A 17,484-nucleotide genomic window follows, 5' to 3' on the forward strand; every position below is an offset into this window, starting at 1 on the left:
TAAGCCCCCGAGTGGGAGGTCTGCTCTCCACTCGCTAGGATTTTTCAAACTTAGGCGAGGACTGGACTGCAGCTAAGCCTCCGAGTGGGAGGTTTGCTCTCCACTCGGTAGGATTTTTAAACACTTAGGCGAGCATTGGGCTGCAGCTAAGCCTCCGAGTGGGAGGTTTGCTCTCCACTCGGTAGGATTTTTAAACACTTAGGCGAGCACTGGGCTGCAGCTAAGCCTCCGAGTGGGAGTCTGGCTCACCACTCAATAGGATTTTTAAAGACTTAGGCGAGCACTGGGCTGCAGCTAAGCCTCCGAGTGGGAGTCTGGCTCACCACTCGGTAGGATTTTTAAACACTTAGGCGAGCACTGGGCTGCAGCTAAGCCTCCGAGTGGGAGTCTGGCTCACCACTCGGTAGGATTTTTAAATACTTAGGCGAGCACTGGGCTGCAGCTAAGCCTCCCAGTGGGAGTCTGGCTCACCACTGGATAAGATTTTTAAATACTTAGGCGAGCACTGGGCTGCGGCTAAGCCTCCGAGTGGGAGTCTGGCTCACCACTCGGTAGGATTTTTTTTACAAACTTAGGCGAAACAGATTCGCAGCTAAGCCACCCACTGGGGGATTTCACACGCAAACAAAGGCGACAACAATTATAGGAAAAATTGTAACACTCTTGTCTTTGATAAATAGACTACAGAAGTTTTTCTTATTACATCTCATCCGAGTGAGAATTCAAGTGTAAAAGGGGTGGAGCAGTTCCGCATTCCAAGCTCGTGGCTCATCGATCTGGCGATCGACATTGTAAAGGTGATACGCTCCATTGTGGAGGACTCTGGTGACGATGAAGGGACCTTCCCAAGTAGGAGCGAGCTTGTGTGGTTTCTGTTGATCCATTCGGAGGACCAAATCTCCTTCTTGGAAGGCTCGACTCTTCACATTTCTAGCATGGAATCGACACAAGTCTTGCTGATAAATGGTCGATCGGATCATAGCCATTTCTCTTTCTTCTTCGAGGAGGTCGACTGCGTCTTGCCGGGCTTGTTCTGCTTCATCTTCGGTATAAAGCTCGACTCGGGGTGCATTGTGAAGTAGATCACTCGGCAGGACTGCTTCCGCTCCGTAAACCAGAAAGTACGGAGTTCTTCCAGTCGACCAATTCAGGGTGGTCCTCAATCCCCACAGAACTGACGGAAGCTCGTCGACCCAAGCGCCTGCTGCGTGCTTGAGATCACGCATCAGCCGAGGCTTTAGTCCTTTGAGAATCAGACCATTTTCCCTTTCTGCTTGTCCATTCGACTGGGGGTGGGCGACCGATGCGTAGTCGACTCGTGTGCCTTGAGAGGCGCAAAAAGCTCTGAACTTGTCTGAATCAAAGTTTGACCCATTGTCGGTGATGATGCTATGTGGGACTCCATATCTGAATGTTAACTCCCTGACGAAACTGATAGTATTGCAAGCATCAAGATTCTTGATAGGCTTAGCTTCAATCCATTTGGTAAACTTGTCGATTGCCACAAGCACATGTGTGAAACCGCTCCTGCCTGTTCTCAATGGGCCAACCATGTCCAGTCCCCAAACAGCGAAGGGCCAGACGAGTGGAATGGTCTTCAGAGCTGATGCATACTTGTGTGACATGTTGGAGTAGAACTGGCACCCTTCACACTTGTCGACTATCTCTTTTGCCATTTCATTCGCTCTTGGCCAGTAAAATCCCGCTCGGTATGCTTTAGCCGCAATGGTCCGAGAGGACGCATGATGACCACAGGTCCCCGAGTGGATATCATCAAGGATTATCTGACCTTCTTCTGGTGTTATACACTTCTGACCGACTTTCAGTCGCGCTTTCTCTATACAACTATCCCTTTATGACTATAAAGGCCTTGGATCGACGGACGATCTGTCGAGCCTCTTCTTTGTCCTCCGGGAGTTCCTTTCTCAGGATATACGCGATGTATGGTATCATCCAGTCGGGGGTGATTGCCAAAACTTCCATGATTAGGTTGACCACTGCCGGAATTTCAAATTCAGTCGGATCTGTGGCACTCTTTGGCTACGGGGCTTCATCTGTAAAAGGATCTTCTTGGACTGATGGCGAGTGGATGTGTTCCAAAAACAAATTGCTGGGGATGGCTTCTCTCTTGGAGCCTATCTTTGCCAAATCATCAGCCGCTTGATTTTTCAGTCGGGGGATGTGATGAAGCTCTAACCCCTCAAATTTCTTCTCTAACCTTCTCACTGCATTGCAATAACCAGTCATAGCTGGACTTCTGACGTCTCACTCCTTCATCACCTGATTAACCACCAAATCTGAGTCGCCATAGACCATGAGGCGACGGACGCCGAGTGAAATGGCCATGCTCAACCCATACAAAAGTGCTTCATATTCTGCTTCGTTATTGGAGGAATCAAAGTGAATCTGGAGAACATATCTGAGCTTATCTCCTCGGGGGGAAACCTGTTGGAAATATGCCCTAGAGGCAATAATAAAAGTGTTATTATTATATTTCCTTGTTCATGATAATTGTCTTTTATTCATGCTATAACTGTATTATCCGGAAATCGTAATACACGTGTGAATACGTAGACCACAATATGTCCCTAGTGAGCCTCTAGTTGACTAGCTCGTTGTGATCAACAGATAGTCATGGTTTCCTGGCTATGGACATTGGATGTCGTTGATAACGGGATCACATCATTAGGAGAATGATGTGATGGACAAGACCCAATCCTAAGCCTAGCACAAAGATCGTGTAGTTCGTTTGCTAGAGCTTTGCCAATGTCAAGTATCTCTTCCTTTGACCATGAGAGCGTGTAACTCCTGGATACCGTAGGAGTGCTTTGGGTGTATCAAACGTCACAACGTAACTGGGTGACTATAAAGGTGCACTACAGGTATCTCCGAAAGTATCTATTGTTTTATGCGGATCGAGACTGGGATTTGTCACTCCGTGTAAACGGAGAGGTATCTCTGGGCCCACTCGGTAGGACATCATCATATGCGCAATGTGACCAAGGAGTTGATCACGGGATGATGTGTTACGGAATGATTAAAGTGACTTGCCGGTAACGAGATTGAACAAGGTATTGGATACCGACGATCGAATCTCGGGCAAGTAACATACCGATAGACAAAGGGAATTGAATACGGGATTGATTAAGTCCTTGACATCGTGGTTCATCCGATGAGATCATCGTGGAGCATGTGGGAGCCATCATGGGTATCCAGATCCCGCTGTTGGTTATTGACCAGAGAACGTCTCGGTCATGTCTACATGTCTCCCGAACCCGTAGGGTCTACACACTTAAGGTTCGATGACGCTAGGGTTATAAAGGAAGTTTGTATGTGGTTACCGAATGTTGTTTGGAGTCCCGGATGAGATCCCGGACGTCACGAGGAGTTCCGAAATGGTCCGGAGGTAAAGATTTATATATGGGAAGTCCTATTTTGGCCACCGGAAAATGTTCGGGATTTTTCGGTATTGTACCGGGAAGGTTCTAGAAGGTTCCGGAGTGGGGCCCACCTGCATGGGGGGACCCACATGAACGTGGGTAGTGGGGGCAAGGCCCCACACCCCTGGTCAAGGCGCACCAAGATCCCCCCTTAGAAGGAATAAGATCATATCCCGAAGGGATAAGATCAAGATCCCTAAAAAGGGGGGATAACAATCGGTGGGGAAGGAAATGATGGGATTTCTTTCCTCCCACCTTGGCCAACGCCCCAATGGACTTGGAGGGCAAGAAACCAGCCCCTCCACCCCTATATATAGTGGGGAGACGCATGGGAACTTACAGACGAAGTTCTGGCGCAGCCCTCCCCCTCTCCCAAGTCGTCCTCCTCTCCCGTGGTGCTTGGCGAAGCCCTGCTAGATTGCCACGCTCCTCCATCACCACCACGCCGTTGTGCTGCTGTTGGATGGAGTCTTCCTCAACCTCTCCCTCTCTCCTTGCTGGATCAAGGTGTGGGAGACGTCACCGGGCTGTACGTGTGTTGAACGCGGAGGTGCCGTCCGTTCGGCACTAGGATCATCGGTGATTTGAATCACGACGAGTACGACTCCATCAACCCCGTTCACTTGAACGCTTCCGCTTAGCGATCTACAAGGGTATGTAGATGCACTCTCCTTCCCCTCGTTGCTAGTTTCTCCATAGATAGATCTTGGTGACACGTAGGAAAATTTTGAATTTCTGCTACGTTCCCCAACAAAACCAATACTACCCCAGCACCGGAACCATTCAGCATCTTAGATCCATCGAAGAACATGGTCCAGTGCTCCAAGTGAACTTGAGTCGGAAGTTGCTGTTCGATCCACTCGGTGACGAAATCTGCATTTGCTTGGGACTTGACAGCTTTCTTTGCCTCAAACTTGATATCTAGGGGAAGAAGTTCAATCGCCCATTTGGCCACTCGACCAGTTGCATCTCTGTTGTGCAAAATCTCTGATAGTGGAGCGTCGCTGACGACTGTAATGGAATGATCAGAGAAGTAATGTGCAACCTTCTTCGTGGTCATATAAATCCCATATACAAGCTTCTGGTATTGAGGATATCTTTGCTTTGAAGGAGTCAAAACTTCAGAAACATAATATACTGGGTGCTGAACTTTGAAGGCCTTTCCTTCTTCTTCCCGCTCGACCGTAAGTACTGTACTGACAACTTGTCCTGTGGCTGCCATGTAAAGCAGCAAAGGTTCCTTGCTGATTGGGGCAGCAAGCACCGGCTGGGTGGAGAGCAGAGCTTTGAGCTCTGTAAACACTGCATCAGCTTCTGGAGTCCACTCGAACTTGTAGGACTTCTTCATCAGTCGGTAAAGAGGCAATGCCTTTTCACCGAGGTGAGAGATGAATCGACTTAAAGCGGCCAAGCATCCTCTAAGCTTCTGGAAGTCATGCACACGCACAGGACGTTTCATCCGGAGTATAGTACCAATTTTTTCAGGATTGGCGTCGATTCCCCGTTTGGAAATGAGAAAACCGAGTAACTTCCCACCTGGAACTCCGAATGTGCACTTTGACGGATTGTGCTTGATATCACACCTCCTGAGGTTGGCAAAGGTTTCAGCAAGGTCAGTCAACAGGTCAGAACCCTTCCGTGACTTAACCACAATATCATCCATGTATGCCTCCACATTCCGACTGATTTGAGTGAGCAAACACTTCTGAATCATCCTCATGAACATGGCTCCGGCATTCTTGAGGCCAAACGGCATGGTGACATAACAGAAGCACCCGAATGGAGTGATGAAAGCTGTTTTGATCTCGTCGGGCCCGTACAGACGGATCTGATGGTACCCGGAATAGGCGTCTAGAAAAGACAAACGCTCACATCCCGCAGTCGAGTCGACTATCTGGTCGATGCGGGGGAGAGGAAAATTATCTTTCGGGCAGGCCCGATTGATATGCTTGAAATCAATGCACATGCGAAGTGACTTGTCCTTCTTGAGGACCATGACAACATTGGCGAGCCACTCGGAGTGGTAAATTTCTCGGATGAACTCCGCTGCTAAGAGCCGAGCCACCTCCTCGCCAATGGCCTTCCTATTCTGGACGGCGGACCGTCGAAGATGTTCTTTCACAGGTTTAAATTTTGGGTCGACTTGTAGACGGTGCTCAGCCAGTCCCCTGGGAACTCCAGGCATGTCAGCAGGCTTCCATGCGAAGATGTCCCAGTTCTCACGGAGGAACTGGACGAGCGCTTCTTCCTATTTGGAGTCGAGCGTCGTTGAGATGTGAGTCAGAGCAGCATTTGGATCGGTCGGGTGAATGTGAACTGCCTTCGTTTCACCAGATGACTGAAAAGCTGATTCTGAAGCAGGCTTCTTAGCTCGTAGCAACTCACTTGGATCTGCAATCTTATGATACTCTTGCAGCTCAACCACTGCCATCTGAGCGTCAGCAATCTTTGAGCCTTTCTGAAAACACTCTTCTGCTTTTTTTCGATTGCCTGTAACAGTGATCACACCTTTGGGACCAGGCATCTTCAATTTGAGATACACATAACATGGTCGAGCCATGAAGTGTGCGTAAGCTGGCCTGCCCAAAATAGCGTGATAAGCACTTTGGAAATCCACAACTTCGAATGTCAACTTTTCCTTGCGCTAATTCTTGGAATCACCCAAAACCACATCAAGAGCAATTTGGCTGAGTGACTTGGCTTTCTTCCCAGGAATGACTCCGTGGAAACTCATGTTACTGGTACTGAGCCTGGACATCGGAATGCCCATCCCTTTCAATGTTTCTCCATACAGTATGTTCAAACCACTGCCTCCATCCATTAGGACTTTGGTCAGTCGAGTGCCTTCGACAACTGGGTCGACCACCAGAGCTTGCCTCCCAGGGTTGGCAATGTGTGTAGGGTGATCAGACTGGTCGAATGTGATGGCAGTCTGGGACCACTTCAGATAATTGGGTGTTGCCGAAGCAACCATATTTACCAAACGGTTAATAACCTTCAGTCGACTTTTGCTCTCAACATTAGCAAAAATCATCAGGGTGGAATTGACCTGGGGGTACCCATCGTCACTATCTTCCTTGTACTCAACTTTGTCTGACTCCTTTTCCTTATCTTTGGACTGCTTGCCCTGAAACTGCTGGATCAGAAGCCGACACTGTCGAGTGGTATGCTTTGGGTAAATGAGTTTACCCTCTTCATCTTTCTTGGTGTGGATGTGACATGGTAGACCCAAAACACCATTTCCATCTTGGTCTTTAACTTTCTTGGGGTTCCAAGTTCCTTTGGGTTTTCCCTTAAATTTTCCCTGGGTTACGGCCAGGGCCTCCCCAGGAGCGGCTGGCTCAGCTTTCCGCTTCCGTTTCCGACTGGAATTTCCTCTGGTTTCCTGGGCGACTACTTTATGCTTGCCACTCCGGAGTCGATCCTCATCTTCACCATTAGCGTATTTGGTGGCAATCTCCATCATCCGATTCAGAGATATCTCTCCGGTTTGACCGAACTTCAGATTCAATTCTCTGTACTTAACGCCTTCTTTAAAGGCACAAACTGCTTGATGATCTGGTACATTTTCAACTGTGTGATGCAATGTGATCCACCTCTGGATGTAATCCCTCAGAGTTTCATTCGGTTTCTGCACGCAAGACCGCAATTCCGTAAGGCCTGCAGGTCGCTTGCACGTTCCTTCAAATGTGGTGACAAACACTCGGGAGAGATCCTCCCAAGTGTAAATGCTGCTAGGTGCTAACTGATTCAGCCACGCTCTGGCCGAGCCTTCTAACATGAGAGGCAAGTGCTTCATGGCTACCTCATCATTCCCACCGCCAATCTGGACAGCCACGCAGTAATCTTCGAGCCAAGTATCGGGCTTGGACTCACCGGTGAACTTACTAACTCCAGTCGCCAACCTGAAGTTGGGAGGAATTACAGCGGCTCTGATGGCTCGACTGAAACACTCCGGCCCTGAAACATATACTCTGCTACTGGTAGGCGCATCTCTGTCGTGGCCTTCTCGACGAGCTCTATTCCTGTCGACCAAACCTTGAATGAGAATGGATCTCGCATCAAAGCCTGGTTCCCTGGGGTCGACTGGAATTCTCCGCCCAACACTATGAGGGCGTCTGTCATCCTGCTGTCGAGGCACATATGATCCACTCCTCAGGGGAGGGGTTGGCACTCGACGTCGATCATCACGATCGAATCGGTGATCATACTGCTCATTCCTTCTGTACTGATCACGCCAGTCTCCACATCCCTCACGCCTCGGAGGCGATCTTGGGCTGTGAGCCGACTGGACTGTATCCGCTACAACGGATCGACTCTGGATCTTGTTCCGCGACTAAGAAACAGCGGAATTCTGGTCTCCCGCTGCCCGGAGCAACGCTCTGATTTGCAACAAGCCTCTGCCAGCCTCTGACTGGGAGGGCTGAATCGACTCTGCTATACGGGCCGCAGCCGCCAAATTCTGAATCGGAGTACGATATACCTGCGGGGGCGGAAAGAGTTGACGTCGACTGGATTTTGGAGCCCGTTGACGCGCTCGCTCGTCGAGTATTCGCTGGAGATTCTCCAGTCGAGTGCGCTCGGCCAAGTTAGCGAAGCGCGCGTCCTCCAAGGCTCAGGCCTCGGGGGTTTCTCCAACGATAGGAGTGTGGAGTGCATCCATGTTCCGGCGGCGAAGCTCCTCCCGCTGCAATGACGTGAGAGGCTCGGGTAGATACTCCTCGTGAGGACGCGACGGGTCGCCCCCATCCGCGCCTCCGTCAGCGTGGGGGAAACCGGGAGGACTGTGTGGCCCATCGATCACCAGAACCTCTGCAGCTGGGTCACTGCTGTCGCATTCGGATGCGGTCTCTGAGGAGCCAGTCGACAGGTCGAACAGGCCGTAGAGGGATTCATCGGGCTCGATTGCCGCGACTTGTGGGGTGGCCGACTGGCGGGCCACCGCATGCCTCACCCACCTCTGAAGCCTCGACCGACCAGAGCGCTTGCGCCGGCGAGAAACAGGGCGGGGAGATGCCACAGGAGCCGACCGATACTGGGTCGACGGCTGCCGTAGGAGGACACCATGGACGCATGCGCGAAAGTGTGTCGCCCCGCGGACCTGGAGCGCGTCGACGTCGAGTGGAGCCTCCTGAAGCCAAGCGGAGTCGTCGGCGATGAACGTGAGCACGCCGAGACGGATCTCGTGGCCCTCCACTAAAGCTCCATCTGAAACCATGATCAAAGAGATCGGAAAAAATCGCAACTTCTCCAACTAGGTGCTAAGACTCCTAGCCCCACGGTGGGCGCCAACTGTCGTGGTTCTAACTCTGACAGTGATGTAGGGGGGTATGTATGGAGAGGCTAGATCTTAGCTATGGAAGAGTTGTAAGCACACGAGGATTACGAGTTCAGGCCCTTCTCGGAGGAAGTAACAGCCCTACGTCTTGGTGCCCGGAGGCGGTCGACTGAATTATGTGTGTATGAATAACAGGGGTGCGAACCCTTGATACTGAGGAGGGGGTGGCTTATATAGAATTCGCCAGGCCCCTCCAGCCCTCAGTAATGCAGGGTTTAAAGTACATTAAGACTGGGGGTTACTGGTAACGCCCCTAACAAAGTGCTATGATGACCATAAAAGCTACTTAATGACCGACCGTTTGCGTGTAGGGTGACTTTAGATCTCCTGGCAGTCGAGTGGTTGGATCTTGGTCGAGTGATTGCTTCGTGGTCGAGTGTCTTGAATCCGTCGAGTGGGATACCTCCAAGTCGATTGAAAGGTGACTTCTTCTAGGGATGTCCTTGGGTAGGGTACTTAGGACAGGTCCATGCCCCTACCCTAGGTACATATCTTCATCAGGTGCAAACGAGCTTTTCCAACCAAGCTAGCATGTGATGCGATGAAATACTTTTGGGCGGGGCATTACCGATACTAAGACGAAATTCGAAATGAGAAAGGGCTTCGAGCCTCATGCTTTCCTGTTTTATTTGCTTGGGAAATGGCTCTTTCCTGATCTCTTTTTGAAATAATTTTATCTCTGTTTGCTAAGTATGTCAATTTCTCCTTAGTAACAAGGCCAAAACCGGGTGTTTACAAGTTTTGACTCATTCTTTACCCGTTTGGATCATCCTAATCGTGCCGCCGGGGAGTCTTATCTTTGTCTGGCTCCGATCTCTAGAAGCGATTAAACTTCTTCTGCGGGTTATTCTTCTACTGCTTATTGCCGGACCCTTCTTTCCTCTTATAAGGATTGGGAAAGTATTTCTATTATACGTATATTCATAAACACATGACACCTTAGGCGCACACTTTATTCGGACAGTGGGTCACGATGCTCTAAAAGAACTTATTAAGAACAAAACATAGTGGTAACGGCTGTTTTAGAAAGCACCTCTTCCTTTCCTGAAACTCAAACAACCTACTAGGCTACTAAAAGGCTAATCCAGATGAAGAAGATAGCGAGAAAACGACTCCTCAAGCCAAAATAAGGGCAGGACCATCTTCTTTTGTGACCGTTTGGAGCTGCTCACAAGGCCTAAACCTTCCTGTAATCCCCGGAGCTTCGTCAGAGCCTTTTCCTTCCCCACAGGTCAGAGCTCAATTTACCTTCGCCACATCTCTAAAATAAGGAGAATCGGCTCAAGATGAAAGGGCTCGCACTCAATTGATCCAGGTCAACACTTCCTGCATCTGGTTTTGGCTTTATTTTGACTCCTTGTAGGGGCTCATGACAGTCCTGTAGGGGATCCAAAGGCTTTCGAGCAGTAGCGGCAGCGGGGCGGGAGAGTTGGTTATTCAATTGATCCTCTGATGTTGGCCCTTCTGCAACATCCAGCAAGGCTCGGAAGTCTGAGCTATTAAGGTGCAGTTGACGGATAAGAGGCCTTCGATATGTTAAGGGACAGAGGGGAGAGTCATTCCAGAGTTGGGTGGGAATCGTTGATAGAAATTTGGATTTTCCCTGAGGTACGATAGCGTCTGAAATAAAGAAAGGGAATATGGAAAGTGAATGTGGTAAAGGATACCAAGAGTAGGTTCCCTGGATGATTTTTAGGCATATTTTCTTTGAACAAATAAATCTATAAAGAAAATAGGATGGATCTTCTAGCTATGCTATGAGTGAATCTTATCATCACTGGCGAGTGGTATCGTATCACCGTCTTCGTCCTGAAAACATCTGCGGAGCTAAGCCAGTGTAGGCTTTGACACTACTTATATTCGCTACAAGTATTACACTCGCTTGGCTACACTCTTCTCTTATGCTTCGCGCTTCGCATAGGCTAAATAAGCCGCTCATCCCTGGAGAATCCTACCCACATAGGAATGCCGAACCATCGAGGAAAGGCAAAACATATTCAATCCCAGGAGAGAAGTCACTGGTTCGATAGGACCAGGGAGAGGACCCTGATCACCTTGCCAACGAATTCAAGGCCTTAGAAAAATCATCCTACAATGGACAGTAGGGACTAAGAACAAAGAAGACATATAAATAAGGTTAGGGGGTAAAAAGAAAACCTCCTCTCATTCAAAGTCGTCTTCAAGTACCTTTTTGATTCTTTACCAAGTATGGATTGATCAACTATAGGTTCGAGTTTAGCCAAGATACGTACACGGCTAAGTGTATGAAAATCCAAGAGAGAATCATAAAATCTAAAAGCTAGGAAGGAGAAGACCGGGTGATTGAATATGACTTGCTAACAGATCCTACTCTTCCTTAAGCACTAGTTCTATTCACGATGGTTCAGTTTCCAGAGCAGTTAAAGTAGTTACCTAATAAGATAAATGAATATTCCACGATCTACCATTATAAAAATCTTCTTATAGAAGTCTAGTTCTTTCTTCTTTTAGAAAAGGAAGTCTTGCTCTCCTTTCTTGCCGCTACTTGAGTTGCGAGCCAATCTTCAAACTATTACGGATAAGTCGTTTACTGATTAGCTGCTTGAACGTTGAAATATTTCGGCATATCTGCTCTTAGGTTAGTATGAGAACTCGACTCTACTCGTGCTATAGTCGAGGATGTACTTATACTACTCTAAAGAGGGATGAATTAATGGGGTGCATTTTTCTTAGGGCAATTCTAGGCAAGACCTTGAATCACAGGGTTTGTTCCTAGCAACCCAGCATTCTTTATCTTGGCGTAGATTGGTGTGATGGGACGGATGCCGTGAAAAAGCTTTTTCCTTTGACCGGAATCAATAGGTGTGAACCCATCTAGGATGAGTCAAACATAGGGGGGAGGGCCTCCTGGCAATATCCGGCATACTAGTAATCGATTATTTGGCCTTTTGCGATCGAACAACCTATGAACAGTTGTAGCCTACATAACCTACCTACCCAGACCAAGGGAAGAAGGTATCAGATCACTGTATTTCTATACCCCTTTTTTTAAATAAAAGAAGTGACAACGTTTGCCCGAAGAGGTTGAATCAATAGTAAGAAGATACCACCTAGGCACAGAATCCGAAATAACAATCAGGAATAGGACTAGGAGAATGAGGTCTAATTTACGGAGTCAAGCTGTAATTGGGCTAAGTGCTCCGATTGCGCCTTAGGACTAGGACTGATAGGTAAATGCCCCTTACTCAACCAATGAAGGCGGGTAGGGCTTTTCTTTCTTTTGTTTAGGATTGGCAAGAGGATGGCTGCCTCGGCTTCAAAGCTGTTAGAGAATGCGCTCTTATCACTACAGGTACGCGAGAGAAATTCCTCGAAGGTAGTATTAAAGGGATGGGGCATTACCCGTGTTAGCGACGAAGGGATTGTTTGCAAGAGAAGGTTGCCCTGTTAAGATACGAACAGGGGGCATGCCACGCATAATAGTAAAAAAAGGGCAGAGAAGAGGATTGAGGGACAGAAGGAGCTGGAGGCCAACAAGGAATAGAAGAAGTTGTTCCACTCGTAGCTCTTCTTCTTTTTTTTAAAGCTTAACTCACATTTTGGGAGCGGATGCTACTTGAGCTAAAGATATGCCCCCAACTCTTGAACAGCTCTTACTTGCCTTGGCCGATAGCTTAGATGCCCGACAGTTAGGCATGGTTACCAATGATTTAACAGTATGAGTCAATTACATCACCGGTGCTTTAACTTGGCAAGAATACTCACTTTAGTGTCAGAACTTGCGGCATACATTGAACTGGTGCCACAACTTGGCTCGGGCATGCAAATACGGTGCAAAACTCGTTTGAAGACGCATGAGGCGCTGACGAGGCGTGACAGCGTGGCATGGAGGCCCGTTATCAGTGACCGGGCGGTGTAGACCAGGCTTGTGCGTGTTTTTTTGCGAAGACACTCTTGACTTCTATTTTTTCGGACAAAAATGACCCTGATAGGTGCGGGAGCCAACTGTACCCCAAGTTTTATATTAGAATGGAAAATTGCACCAACGAAGATTTGAACTGGCGACTTTGAGTCATCCCACTAGCTCCGTTAGCAACCCTAGTGCTACACCATTTGACAACCTAGGTGGATACACATTTTTTATAACTTTTCCTTAAACAACATAAATTAAGAATTGTACTAATACAAAAAAAATGCTGCCGTGGGGGTTCAAATCTGTGACTTGGGGCAAAAAAAAAAAAGATGAGGCGGACACTGCATCCACATTCATTTGATCCTTACTCGAATTTTTTTATCATTTTTGTCACTAACACACCACGCTCATGGGCTAAAACATACTGTGTTTTTTTAGAAATTTGTGAAAAATATGTAAATTCTAATTATAAATAATATACATATAAATAAATAAATTACACAAAAATATGCTCATGTAATTCCAAAAAATGCCAACCTATTAATTTAACAAAAATCCATAAATTAAATTACGAATTATACAAATGTTTGTATAATTTTAAAAAGTGTTTTCATATTGAATAGAAATATTAAAGTAAGTCCATTATATACATGGGATTCACATATTTTTAACAATTTTCAAAAAATGAAATAGAAACAAGGGGATGTGCTACGAGTCAGACGTCGGATCATTTAAAAAGATCCGCCGCCTCGCGAACCGTCAGATATTGAGAAAATCTAGTGCCCAGCGTCGTCCTTCACTTTTGCCACTTTTGAAACATAGGTTGTGTTGTGGTTTTTTTTTCTATTTGTAGAGGTTATGTTGCAGAAGATCTTTGTAACACAGGTTGTGTTGCATAATTTTTTGTGGAACCGAGATTATGTCGTGATTTTTTTTTCTCCTTGCTATTACTCAAACAAGCATGAAACGTATGCTTGCATATTCATCCATAGGGCACCTACATCGCCGCACCGTTGTGTTGTCACTGCAACATTCCCATGTTTCTGAAACATGGGCGATGTTGCAAAATCCTACGAGTTGCTGTGCGTGGGACTATTCCGACACGTGGGTGGCTCTCGACGCGGCGGACGTGAGGCGTAAAATCGGCCTGGTAATTCTAATCATTTTCCAAAAACAAAACACATGTTGAAGATGGGCCGCACTAATTGCAGTCCATTTTTCGCCCATGAGCGCAGCCGAATGTACACATAAACAGTAAGAATTCTATGTAGACACCAAAATTCCTTTGTCCTGCAGGTCCCGTGTTGTAACCATGATGACCTCAACTTTTTGTCGGCATTAAAGTTATTAATTATGTTGTTAAATACAATGATATAATTACTGGGTATCCTTCTAGTACATGAATCGTTATCCTGGTGGGCTGGCTAGCTGCGCACATCGGTTGGCTGGCACAAAGCGTGTGCCTTTGACGGACAAGTCGGTCCTGCGGCGTTTTTTCGTACGAAAAAATAAAATTAGAGGGTATTTTTGCAAAAAAAAAACATGCCACATGCCTCTTCTACACTGTCCGGTTTGACAATGGGCCCGCATGCCGCGCTATCATGCCTCGTCAGCGCCGCATGCGTATACAAACGAGTTTTGCACCGTATTTGCACGACGAGCCAAGTTGTGACACCAGTTCAATGTATGCCGCAAGTTCTGACACTAAACTGACTTTTCTCGCCAAGTTTAAGTATCGGTGGTGTAATTGACTCTAACAGTATATATCTTGTTTGGTGAGCCAACCGGCTTCACGCGAGGATGAAGGTAGTAGAACAAAGAGGAGCCGCATCTTTTCCTGGCCGGAGAGGAATCAAGATCCATCTCATTAAGGCCGAACATTTAGTCTCGTTCCCGATAACAATAGGGAACATCTGGTCTTGATTGGTTTTTCTTTCAAGGATTTTTTTTCCTCTTGCAATTCTGTGAACTTTGAATGCATCAGTTCCTCCATTTCTCGGAACTTATCGTGGAATCTAGGACCACTAGGACTCGGCGGGATTTCTGGTAAATCAAGCTCTCTCAAGGGTGGAAGCCAGCCCCCACTACTCGATGTTATCACTCTGCAAGATTCGACAATGGATTTGTCTTCCTCAGTCTCTTTGAACTTTTCCAATCCTGCTATTTTCCCCAAGTCTTCTTGAGTAATATGATCCCTGAGGGTCAATCCTTTCCCTTCCCCCCTTTGCCCTTTCAAATGAAAAAGAACTACCAATGCAAAAAAATGAAATGAAATGAAATGAACAATTGCTACTTCCTTATTAAATTACACCGAAAAGAAAGTCTGTAAAAAACAAGAGCCAACCTACAACTTAACTACCCCTTGCCCTCCCACTGAACCCTTCTTTCTATTCAAAAAAAGGAAGAGCGCACCAAAAAAATCCAGAAAAAACTCCGCAACTTACGCTCTAATTGCAGCGGGACCTGTTAAAGTGGCGACAAGAAACAAAAGACTAGAAAGAAGGTTTTTTTAATACCTCTGACGAACCAAACCAAGTAGTCTGATCATCCTTGCCCGTCCCTCTCTTCTGTCAACCATTGAAAGAGCATAGCCCATGAATGAACCATATCGATCCAAGGTTGCAAGGAAAGAAGAAAGGTAAACCAGACCATAGGAATCTTCTGATGAAGTCAATCAGAGAGTACGGTTAGGTTCTTTGTTGCCTCATCTGCTTAGCTTATAAAATTACATGGTTTATCACGATAGACATTCCGATCAATGGTTGGACGATCAATACCATCGAACTATTCAATTCCACTGCTGAATGACCGAAACGGAAGCATTTTCTTACTGATGGACTGATCCTGGGAGTTCAGACTGACGGTTAGATGGTTGTTCGTTTGTGTGATTATTTTCCTTCCCCACTCAAAAACAAGTGTTATAGATGTTCTCAATTCAAATAGGTATGACCTCGTCCATCCTTCCAGAGTTAGGCACCTACTTCAGAATGAGAATCTTCGATAGAGATTGTTCCTTCAGTTTAGCAATCAATTAGATCCATACTGACTTAGCTTAAAGCATGGCTTGCCGTTTCAAGGCTCGATGCTACTCTTGGGAACACTACTGATACATCGACTTTCAAGCATCCCGTAGTTGGGCGGTACTGCCATCAATAGTACCAAGATGGAAAGGGACTGCTGAACATGGATAGAACGAGAGTCGAACTCGCATGTCTCTCTTTTCCTTAGTTAGGAAAGAAAGCCGATATAAATAGCTCCATATTAGTGAAATTCCTCTAACTACTCTTCCCAGGCTGGTCAAACTATAGGATTCCCATTCACTTAGTAAACTTATTGGACAGACGGGTCAACCACTTGACCAATGGGAGTAAGGTTCGTCACCACAGTCCCGATAGAAGGTCGAGTTTAAAAACAAACCGAAGACAAAGCAACGAATGAAAGGAAGGACAGCTCGCTTCGCTTTACAACCAGGGCGGGTCTCGCTGCCAGATCAATGCGCAGGACGCACGATCTACAAACAACAATAGAGAGAGCCAACCAAGAACGAAAGAACCTAGAAACAAACCCGCGAGCAAATACCAAACAGAGTAAGAAGGAGGAAGGGCCGAAGGTGGCTTACTAAGCGAGAAGGCTCCAAGCAATAATGCATTAGAAGGGAGCTTGCTGCTTTGCAACCTAAGCGGTATAGCTAAGCTTACTCATCAAGGGCCGATAGATAGAGCTGCTCTTGTTGCTATGGAGAAAGATTGGAGTGAAGTTTAGTATGCTTTCTAAGATCAGAGGAGGAAAAGAATGAAGGTGTGAGCGGGAAGGAGGAGGCAAGCCCCCTCAATGTGTATTCGACTACTCATTGCGGAACCATCGATTGATCCGATTAGACTTCCCGCGGGGTAGTGCGGGGAACTTGCTGAATCAACTCCTTGGAATCGGAGGCCTGACTGGGGATCAATCCAATGGTAACCTCAACCTAGGAATGCCTGTTTCACTTCCTTGACAGAGCCAACTGAGATGCTCTATCTCGATGTTGACCTAACATGGATTGATTCTAAATTATGAATCAAAAATCCTGATCTCGCAAAGGATCTGCAATAGCTGTGTGTACTCGAGGACTCTTAGGGAAAGAAAAACACTTTTCTCTCTCAGCAGTTAGACCGACTATGGGTGGGTTGGTTATATACCGCGCCTTCCTTCTTCGAACCTTTTGGTATGTATTGCCCCCTAACCATAGATCAGATCCACCGGACCAGAAACTCAATTCCGCACTGCTGCTGAGTCGTCGGACTTATCCACCTCAGGGATTCATGGAATTTCCGTTTTTGAATTGCGTTGCAGGAAATCTACCAAAGCTAGACAGATAGATAGACTCCTTACCCGCTGCTAAGGGAGAGCAAGAAACTAAATCAAATGATTGTTTTTTTCACCAGCGCCCTTTTTTGCGGGTACTAAGAGTCCTCTCACTACCAACCAGCAGACATCATCATCTAGCTGGGTCTTGCCGGTATCAACAACGAGAAAGAAGAACCAAATGGAAACAGCAACTAACTATGGCTCTTGGCCTAGACAACATCCTAGGCATAGGGGAGATCAATACAAGAAGTCGCGCCTAGACGATGACGCCCGTCCTGAGCTGGAGTAAGTAGATCGAGAGGTTGTTCCGCCCCTTGTCCTCGAAGATGGGTAATATGTTCTCATACAATGTTGCTCCAACTTTTTTCTAGAGGGCTTAGCTGGTGAGCGATCCCAGTCCGCGGCAGAAAACAAGATAGCAAGCGAGCATACCTTTTTTCGCTTCTTTTCCACCAAGCACAGAAGTT

At 46.9% G+C, this 17,484-nt stretch overlaps 1 pseudogene; it reads left to right on the forward strand.

The window, feature by feature from the left end:
• The window catches only part of LOC119283916, a 166,534-nt pseudogene that overhangs the window by 34,644 nt on the left and 114,406 nt on the right, over nucleotides 1-17,484 (forward strand).

This window comes from Triticum dicoccoides, chromosome 4A, assembly GCF_002162155.2.
Source record: "Triticum dicoccoides isolate Atlit2015 ecotype Zavitan chromosome 4A, WEW_v2.0, whole genome shotgun sequence".
NCBI lineage: Eukaryota > Viridiplantae > Streptophyta > Magnoliopsida > Poales > Poaceae > Triticum > Triticum dicoccoides.